At 38.4% G+C, this 9,036-nt stretch overlaps 1 long non-coding RNA gene across 2 annotated transcripts in view; it reads left to right on the top strand.

The window, feature by feature from the left end:
* Positions 1–1,784: 1,784 nt before the first annotated feature.
* LOC117284005 overlaps positions 1,785–9,036 on the top strand; it is a 29,885-nt gene continuing 22,633 nt past the window's right edge. Inside the window, exons 1-3 of one of the 2 annotated variants that reach the window (XR_004515071.1) lie at positions 1,785–2,013; positions 4,449–4,552; positions 7,476–7,564. This is a non-coding gene — a long non-coding RNA (uncharacterized LOC117284005). Of the gene's footprint in view, positions 2,014–4,448; positions 4,553–7,475; positions 7,565–9,036 lie in introns of those variants that run through there. The other variant, XR_004515070.1, reaches the window with a different exon arrangement.

Genomic DNA, 9,036 nt, shown 5'->3' with positions numbered 1-9,036 from the left:
CTCAAAAATATTTAATCAATACTATCACGTATGAATTTTCTTTTACCAATTCTAAGTATAGAAAGTTAAACCTTCTCCAAATGTTTGTTAAATGCTCAATTTTCTTTCTTCTGGTTATTCTATGCTCTTTAATTTACTATGTATTTTGCCCTTAAATCCTCACCTGTAAGTATTTTGAGGTAAAGTATAGGAGCAGGAAATTTTTTTCTCAAAGTGCTAAATCTTTAAGACTTTAGGTGTCTGTTGAGTCACATGACAACTCCTAATCTTATTTGTGAGCTCCCTGTACACTTTTCTTTTGATTTCTATCCATGCCAGTATTCTCATTGTTCCTTCTGGGTATTGCCTCACCTCTGCCTGTGCCCTCTGTTCCCAGGACAGCAATCACTCTAAGATCTCCTTTACAGAACTTGCCTCTTCCACCTCCTCATCACATCTACTGCCCTTTCCACCTGAAGTAACCATGTAATTCCCCTACGGAGCTTTCTTTGTCTCGTTCTACCTCGCCATGATGACAGACATACTGAAAAGATGTGCACATACGATGTAACTATTACATAGCACACACATCTAGAGCATAAAATGTTTATGTCATTTTAATTACATGGATGATAGTTAATACTTGCTTAGGATTTAGTCTATGCCAGCCACTGTCTAAACTTCATTTACAGTCTCACAACAATTTATCGAGGAACTTGACTAGTATTTCCCATTTACAGATGAGAAAACTGAGGCACAGAGAGAGTAACTTGTCAAATAGCTAATAAGGGGTGGAGGTGGAATTCCAACCCAGCAATTATTTTATCTTTTCTAGAAGAGATAGCTGAAAGTCTCCTTATCTCATGCTTTAATATGTGGTAAAACTGACAATTAACTTGCATTTACAGAAGCTCTACTTCTGTATGTCCAAAAGAAAGGGAGGAGCAGAACCTAATCATCTTCATATTAGGAATTGTTGCCTATCAGAAAAATCCACCCAGTTTCTGTCTCTATGTTTGATGTTTGTTTGTTCGTTTGTTTTTAATTTTGGAAGACAGACTTTTCTGGAAAGTCCCATGTTACTTTGATTTTTCACCAGAGACGAGACGGAAGCATGAAGAGCCTTACATGCCTTTGCTCTCTCCCCCAGATGCTTATTCTAGCTGTGTGACCACCAGCCCACATGACTGCACTGCAATCCACTTGGAACTTCCTACCAGGACCACCCAGAAGCTACAGCTGGTGCAGTGTGGTGGCTGCCTGTTTACATGAGAATATGAGCCTAGGGAGTGGACAGTACCTGCTTCTGCTGTCAGCCAAAGCCTGATCCCCTGGAAAGACCAGTGTGTAATCTAGAAATATTCCTAGGTTTTAGGCCCTAGCTATTTGCCAGACATGGAGGTATTTCCTTCCCGAACTGGGACAGAGGAAAGCTTCTCCCAGGGTGCTGCTGGCTGCCCTTTGTCCAGCAGAGCCAGCTGTAATTCTGGAAACGGGGGTCGGACAGACTCCAAATGTTCTGATCCTCAGATAGAACACATTGAAAGAGCCATTTTCTCATACAAAGACTTTCCGTTGAATCATATCCTACCCACTATCTCTGGCTTCTCAGGGAGGAACAACGCTGAACTTGTAGTCAAAAAATGTGTCCTTAAAACCCTTGCCCGTATCTTTTGTGAACAGCCAAGTTCATGCCTGGCCACCACCCCAAGAGGGCATTTGGCAATCCTTCCAAGCTGAAAGCTTTTCTTGCCGGATGAATAACAGCATCTGGAAAAGCTGACTTGGGGATGAGGACACCACGGAAGCAGGGAGAGCTGTACAGAGCTGCTAGTAATGCCGTTATCACGTACTTAGGGAAAAGATTTTTTTTTTTTTTGCTAAATAGATTATCTTACCTCTATGTTTTCATAAACCAAATCCTTTTCTACAATGTTGTTTCTGAACTCTTTAGAGAAATCAGTGTAGAGTGTCTGTAGCAGAACATTTTGTGAAACAATGAGAATAATCACTCCTCAGGACATCTGCTTCCCGGTAAGTTCAGATGTTCAAAGATCGAGTTGCCTTAAATTGAGTGGGACCCGTACTAACAGCTCTGTCTCTTCCTCTTTGTCCTTTTAACTAGGCCACCCCACACCCTCTGGTGCATACTGCACAGCACCTGGAGAGAGCAGGGAGAAGTCAAGGCCGGAGAGAAATGTCACCAGTCGAAGGGGCTTTTCCTCCCTTGTTAGGCAAAGAGCACAGAATCTTTGGAGATGGAGCCTTGAAAAGAACAGCAGAGTAAAATATGTTGAACTGGTACCATGTGCAAGATATTTAATTCCACAACAACGAAGCCAGAGAAGAAGGGAGTGAGAGAAAACTAAATGAATAGCCACTCTCTACAGAGCACAGGATTGCCATATTTAGCAAATAATAATGTAGACTCTCTAGTTAAATGTGAATGTCAGCTAAACAGAAGCTATCTGTTAATATAACGTGTCCCATACAATATCTGAGACATACTAAAAAACTGTGCATCTGAAATTCTCATTTAACTGATTGTCCTGTTTTTTTACCTGGTAACTTCATTTATAATAATTCTAAGAAGTAAAAATATTCCCATTTTATAGCCAACGAAACCAGAGACATTTAGAAACTTGCCCTTCTGTCAGAATTGAGATAAAAATCTGATTCCCTCTGATTGTAAATCTTATTCATCAGCAGCTGTACAATACCATTCCTCCATCCTGATAGTTAGTTTTTTATTTGGTTAAATAAGCTGCCTCAAGAGAAGAGAGTTAATTTCAATTTTAAATACTAAATGTGCATTAATAATCTAAAGCCCTGTATTAGGACTAGAGAGAGGAAAGAATACATTGCCAAGTAGTTTAAGAACTAAGGCCTGTTACAACAAAAAGTATATTGTAGTAGAGAAGATGGGGGTGGAGAGGGAGAGAGAGAGCAACTCCAAATGTCAGTAGCTGGCCTCAAGTTTTGGAATAACAACATAGTGTTAAGAGTTGCTTCTGCAGAGAAAGGGCAATTGGTGGCTAAACTCAGTTTCTCCAAGGAAACAGGTTCTTCTGGGTAGGCCAGCAGCGATCTTTCTATGGTGTCCCCAGTACCTTCAGCCCATGGTTGTAGGGCATGCAAATACTTTCAGGATCCCACAGTGCTTTTTCTGTCATGTGGCTGAACTCGCCATTGTCTTGCTGACAGTGTCCAGTGGGTGAATGTCTCTTCCCTCCCTCTGCTCTCCATGGCTTCCCCCTCCAGTAAAGAAGATTATCAGGAGGGATTTCACTTACAGCAGAATCTAAGGTAGCAGGCATTAGAAGCCACAATTAGAATAACCATAAAGTAATATTTACGTGCATTCTTTCTGTCAATCACTGTGTCAGGTGCTTTGCAAATATGGTTCCTAAACATCACAAGCGAACAACAAGGTAGGAATTACGACCTCTGCCTTACAGATGAAGCACTGACACTCAAAGACCATTAAGAGTTATGCTGAATGTCAGACAGCTAACAGGAAGGCTCATTTAATCTGAAATCCCATTCTTTTATAGCACCCAGTTCCCTCCTTAAAACAAAGGAAATCAGAGCCCTTCTTCCCTCCCTGCAGGGCAGGAAGAGAACTTCACCTCTAAACAGCAAGCAGAAAGAGAGGATGTTTAGGACCTTAGTGAAAAAAAGCAGGCTGAATCCAATACCATCCTCTCTTATCTCTTAATTGAAGACAGCAGTACACAGGCCCGCTTTCATAGCTAACATCAAAACTAGAAATCGACACAGTGCAAATGTATATCTAATAGTATAGCTTGCAGTGTGATTCCTTTTCCTGTATTATCCTTAAAAAAATAGAAAAGATTTGGAAAGAGCAGCTTAGAAACAGACATACTTACACAGAAAGCTTATATTTTCATAGTAAAGGGCTTTTTTAAGTTGAAGTTCTGTTTTTGATAAGAAAAAGCTTTTAAGAATGCCTTTATATACCATTGTATATTTATATTTACAGTCAATTCTTTCCTTCATTTGCTTCTTGTGGGCAACAATGCTAAGTTTCCCTGCATATCTACTAACAGTTAACATTTTGCTTCTGAAAATTATCCCTTAAAATTTTATCAATTTTGTATTTTGGTGAGACAGTATGAGGAAATGCCACAGTGAAATTAGATTTTGTCTTTTACATCAGGCGCCCAGTCAGCAATCCAATCCCATGTATTTCTACTGAGACATTAGAGTTTGATATAATTTTGGGCAGAAAACATTTTAAAAATGAAACAATTGAATTTTCTAGATGGTCTTGGGGACCACTTAGCTTAAGAGAATACACTTCCAAATCAAAAGCCTTTCAATCATTTTAAATATTATTTGGATGATATTTGCTCCGTGTGTAGTAGCAGTTTGAATTTGTATTGAATGTTTGACCGGCTCGTGCACACATAGATGATGTATGAAATTATTATTTCGTATTTTTCTAGTGTTTGCATTGCAAGTGACATCTGGCTGACAGGAACTTGGAGAAATGGGATACGAAGTGAATGCTGCAGTTACCACAAGCATCATATTTATCAGAAGGTTTAAGGTTGGTCTGTCTTTGTTTAACATGAACAGTGACTGGCAGCCCCACGTTTCGATGTTGCGCACATTTTCTGAGTTGTTTACCAAAAACAGTAGTCAAAGAATAAACACTAATAGTATTATTTGTGCTGCGCATGAAACAAAATATTATACATCCTAATTTTAAGAAAACACACTTAAATTAGATTTCACAGCATTTCCATACATTTTGCTTGCATTCAGAAAATTTATAGGTTTCATGTTAGAAAACCACACATTTTGAGCACTATTCATCATTACTCAGAAAAGGCAATGTGGGAGGAAAAACAGCTCACTATATTTTACATTTTATTTTGTATTTCTTAAATGTGCAAGACTGAACTAAGACATGTGAAAACATGTACTACAATGTTTGCAAGCTCGGACTCTGTAGCAGTACACACTTATATGCAGTCTCTTGTGTTCTCCCTTTTCTTGGGGGTCATGTGCAAATTCTTAATTCTGTCATGAGAAATATCATTCATTTAACAAAGATTTACGAGTCTATTAGTGATTGAGGACCAGTCATCTGCCAGAATATCCAGAGGTATCAGGCAATCCCTGTTCTTAGTAAACTGATAGTCAGATACCAGAAGTCAATAAGAAGTAACTAAGAACAGCACAGGGTTACAGGTACTATGATAACAGAATACAGTCATTGATAAAATGTGAGCAAACTGGTGACAGTGAAATGTGCTATGTACCTGTACTGGTCCCCTACAGCAAATGTAATCACTATGTGCTACAAACATGAACTGATAAAAGTAGACAAAAACATGGTACAGTGGTCCATCTGCTACTGACAGGGAAATCAAGAAGGCAGCATGGAGACAATTACGAAATTCTTTCAGTGTATCAAAGTGAGACTCACTTATCTTTTGAAATTCAAAAATTTCATTAAATTAAAAAATTATAAAATTCATTTTCTCTTATCACTTAAAGGCAAATACTGTATTTCCTTCCAAGATGTTTTAAGCCTTGTGCACATCATGGGTGATATTGCAGATATACTACATATATTAAAAATACTATGTTTCTTTAAAAAAACATGACATCATTACTAATGTACTTCCATGACATGTAACTCTTCCTATATGTCGTTATTAATGACCCTACGATAGCCTGATTACTATTAAATATTCTAAATTAGCCATATTCTATTGGGATGTTCACTTTGCTTTCCATCTCCCTCAATCAACAATAAACTGATGGCTTTTGAGGAAAAGGTATTCAGGATACAAAGTATAACCCTCCATTGATGAGGTTCCTGCCATCAAAATAAGATGTAATTTCATCAATATTATAGAGGCAAGTAATACTTATCCAACATCAGCTACAATGCCATGTATTTTGCCTGTACACTTGTGTCTACTGTCACAAGAATACTGATTGAAGTGGTACAGTAGAAGTAGACTATGGACTGAGTTTAAATTGAATTCTCACTTTTGTCCAGATGCATGATTTCCAGAAATTAGTTAATATCTCTGATCTTCAGCTTTCTTAATTATGAATTGGCACAACATTTATTTAATAATATTAAGGTCACATCATGTGTAAAGTGTTTGGTAGGCACAGATGATTAAAGACCAGTATGACACTACCCATGCCTTTGAGCAGCTAGCTGATGGCCTAACTGCAGGGCTGAACATGGAGGTGGGCTTGTCTGGACCCAGGGGAACACATTCCTTTTGATAGAGGGGCCTTAGAGCTGGATCTGGAGAAATGAGAAGCAGGTTTTAACTCGCTCTTCTACAATAGTATTCATCAGCTGTTGATCATGCTATCACAGACCCAGTGTTGTACATAATTTTCCTGTCCCAAAGAAGCTTACCAGCTAATTTTGATTGTAATGCCTAGAAGAATGTAGCTTCTGTTTCATCAAGAAGCACACTAACTTATGTAAGAAGCAATGGTGTTGGTCAGAGGTGATTGCATTCAGCCAGAATCCTTCCTTGTAAGAGATGTGCTCTGCACTGTGAACAAAATCCTGGTGACCCATTAATGGCCACCTTTCAACACTAAACTTTTAAGGCTCATTAAATAAAACTGTTACTAAAATGGCTGGGTTGTATAGGTGGACCTTGATATTTAGAAATTACAAATATACTCTGTAATCCATTCATACCTGCACATATTAAATCCTTCTCTGCTAAAAACCCCCCAATATAAATCTAACACTAGACTACCTAGACCGAATGGTAAATTTTCAAGTGTTAATAATTTATCAATTTAAAATACTTCAGACATCACTAAGACTGTCATCTGAACCAGAAAGGTAATTTTAGCAAATTTTCATCCGCTTTCTTATACCAAACTCTACCTAAAAGTATATATCAAGGTTCACCAAATTTTGAAAAGTAAATATATTTGAAAATGTTGTTAATGGACTCCAATGTGAAAAATAAAATAATCTGCATCTCTTGTCTCCTTTTTGAAATCAACGGTGTGTCAATTAATGCCATAAAACTGCTGCATGACACCAGTCCCAAAATTCAGTGGCTCGAAACAATCATTTATTTAGTTCTTAAGAGTTGACTTAGCTGGCTCTGTCCCGTGTGTCTCATACTCTTCTTGGGATATATGTATTAGTTTTAGGGATGTCCTCCTAGTGATGACAGCCACCAATGACCAAGTCTAATTACTTTTCGAACCTCTGTTAATATCCTGCCTGCTAACACTCTCCTGGCCAGAGAGCAGTGTGTCATGAAGCCATACCCCAAATCGAGTCTTGGCAGAGCTCTGCCTGGTTACTTTCACCATAGATACAGGGAGTGCTGAATAAGGGCCATTAATGCAAACTGCTCCAACTGGAAATAACATTTTTCTATGAAGAAAAAATGGAGTCTATATTCCAAGTCCTAATCTATTTTTTAATTTATTATGTGTTTTATGTACTTTCTGTATTTCAGTGACTGACTTTTTACCTCACTGTCTTCCTGCAATCCCATAAAATACAATTGAATGTCCTGATCACACGGATGGAGAGATGGAGACACAGAGATGTTGAATAACGTGTTTAAGCTTTCATGGCTTCTCCATGGCAAAGCCAATGGCAGGAATTAAAACCTTTCTGTGGGCTCTGGGCTTTGGCATCTGTTCTTTTTACTATGTAATACTACCTCTAAGTAAAATTTCAACTGTAAAATTTAAGAACAGGAAAGAATTTAAAAACTCATCTTATTTAATCTTATTTTATAGGTGAAATGACTGAGACAGGGGGAAATAATTTTCAAATTTTTATCACACTAGCTAGGAGGAAATTGAGTAGCTAGAATCTAAGTTTCCTGATTCCTCATTTTCTCCACGCTTTTATGTATGGACAACCATTTTATATATACAGTTTTATATATGGTCAACAATTTAGTGTCCTAGGGATTGTGTGGATCCAGTTGATAAAATCCTATCATGATTGCAGAGATGATAAGAAATGGAAGGTCATGTGACTACCTACCATGTGACAATGGATGTCTTTGTTTTCTTAAAATATTAGCAAAATGAGATTCTGAACCCTTTGGACTATGACTACCAAAGGATAGGTCAGATTTGCTCTTTGGCATTGACCACATTCCACATTTCCTAGAGGCCAAGTCAGTTCTGCAGGCTCTAGGGCAGCTGTGCAGCAGTCAAGGGCCACCACTGATGTGGAAGGTGGGCAACTAGTGTGTTTTGGCAGCTCTGTAACAGTGCAGAAATCACACTGCTGCCAGGACCCAATTGAATTAGAGTTGACCTTAAGATGGATTTTACAAACTATTCAAGCAGATCTCTCTTTTTGGAAACTTTTCAGAGTAAAAAAGGAGAAAACAATAAAATGCTTCCAATTTGCAGTCCCTCCCTCTGCTGCTTGCAGCCTCCACACTCTCCCCAGCACTGAGTCATTATCCCCAGTGGGTCCTGCAAGCCTAAGGCAGATGGAAAACAAAGGAAATATGGCTTAGAGCTCCTTGCACGGGATCAGAACTGGCCAATCCACGGTGCTGGTCTCAATGTATTAGCCTTAAGAAAAGGATATGGGTAGCAGGAAAGTTGGAGGAGGTCCTTATGAGTGCAAGAAGTTACTGGATCAGCGTGAAGCATTTCCCTCTCAAAAATAACCATAGGCCAGGGCCTAGCATATGGTAGGTGCTAAGTAAATATTTGTTGAATGAATGATGCGTGAATGAATAACTACCTCTCTTAGTGTTATTGCCCGTCTGGTTGTGTTTCCACTGATTTCAAAGTAAACCTGTTTTCCTCAAGGACTTAGCTATTTCATAGAGGATCATGATTTAGGATCTGTATTCCGTCATTTGACCAAAATGTTTGAGTGCTTACTGTGTTTCAGGTATCAGAGATACAATATTTAGCAAAACCACATGCAACTGTTTCTCTTGTGGAGCTTGCAGTCTCATGAAGTAAAACAGACATGGGCTTGGAATCCTAACACTGTCATTTATTACAATTTGACTGTGTATGGATATATATATATAT

Source organism: Fukomys damarensis, unplaced genomic scaffold (assembly GCF_012274545.1).
Source record: "Fukomys damarensis isolate Sample0158 unplaced genomic scaffold, DMR_v1.0_HiC HiC_scaffold_33, whole genome shotgun sequence".
Taxonomy (NCBI): domain Eukaryota; kingdom Metazoa; phylum Chordata; class Mammalia; order Rodentia; family Bathyergidae; genus Fukomys; species Fukomys damarensis.
This window is presented reverse-complemented; position numbering and strand designations above follow the sequence as displayed.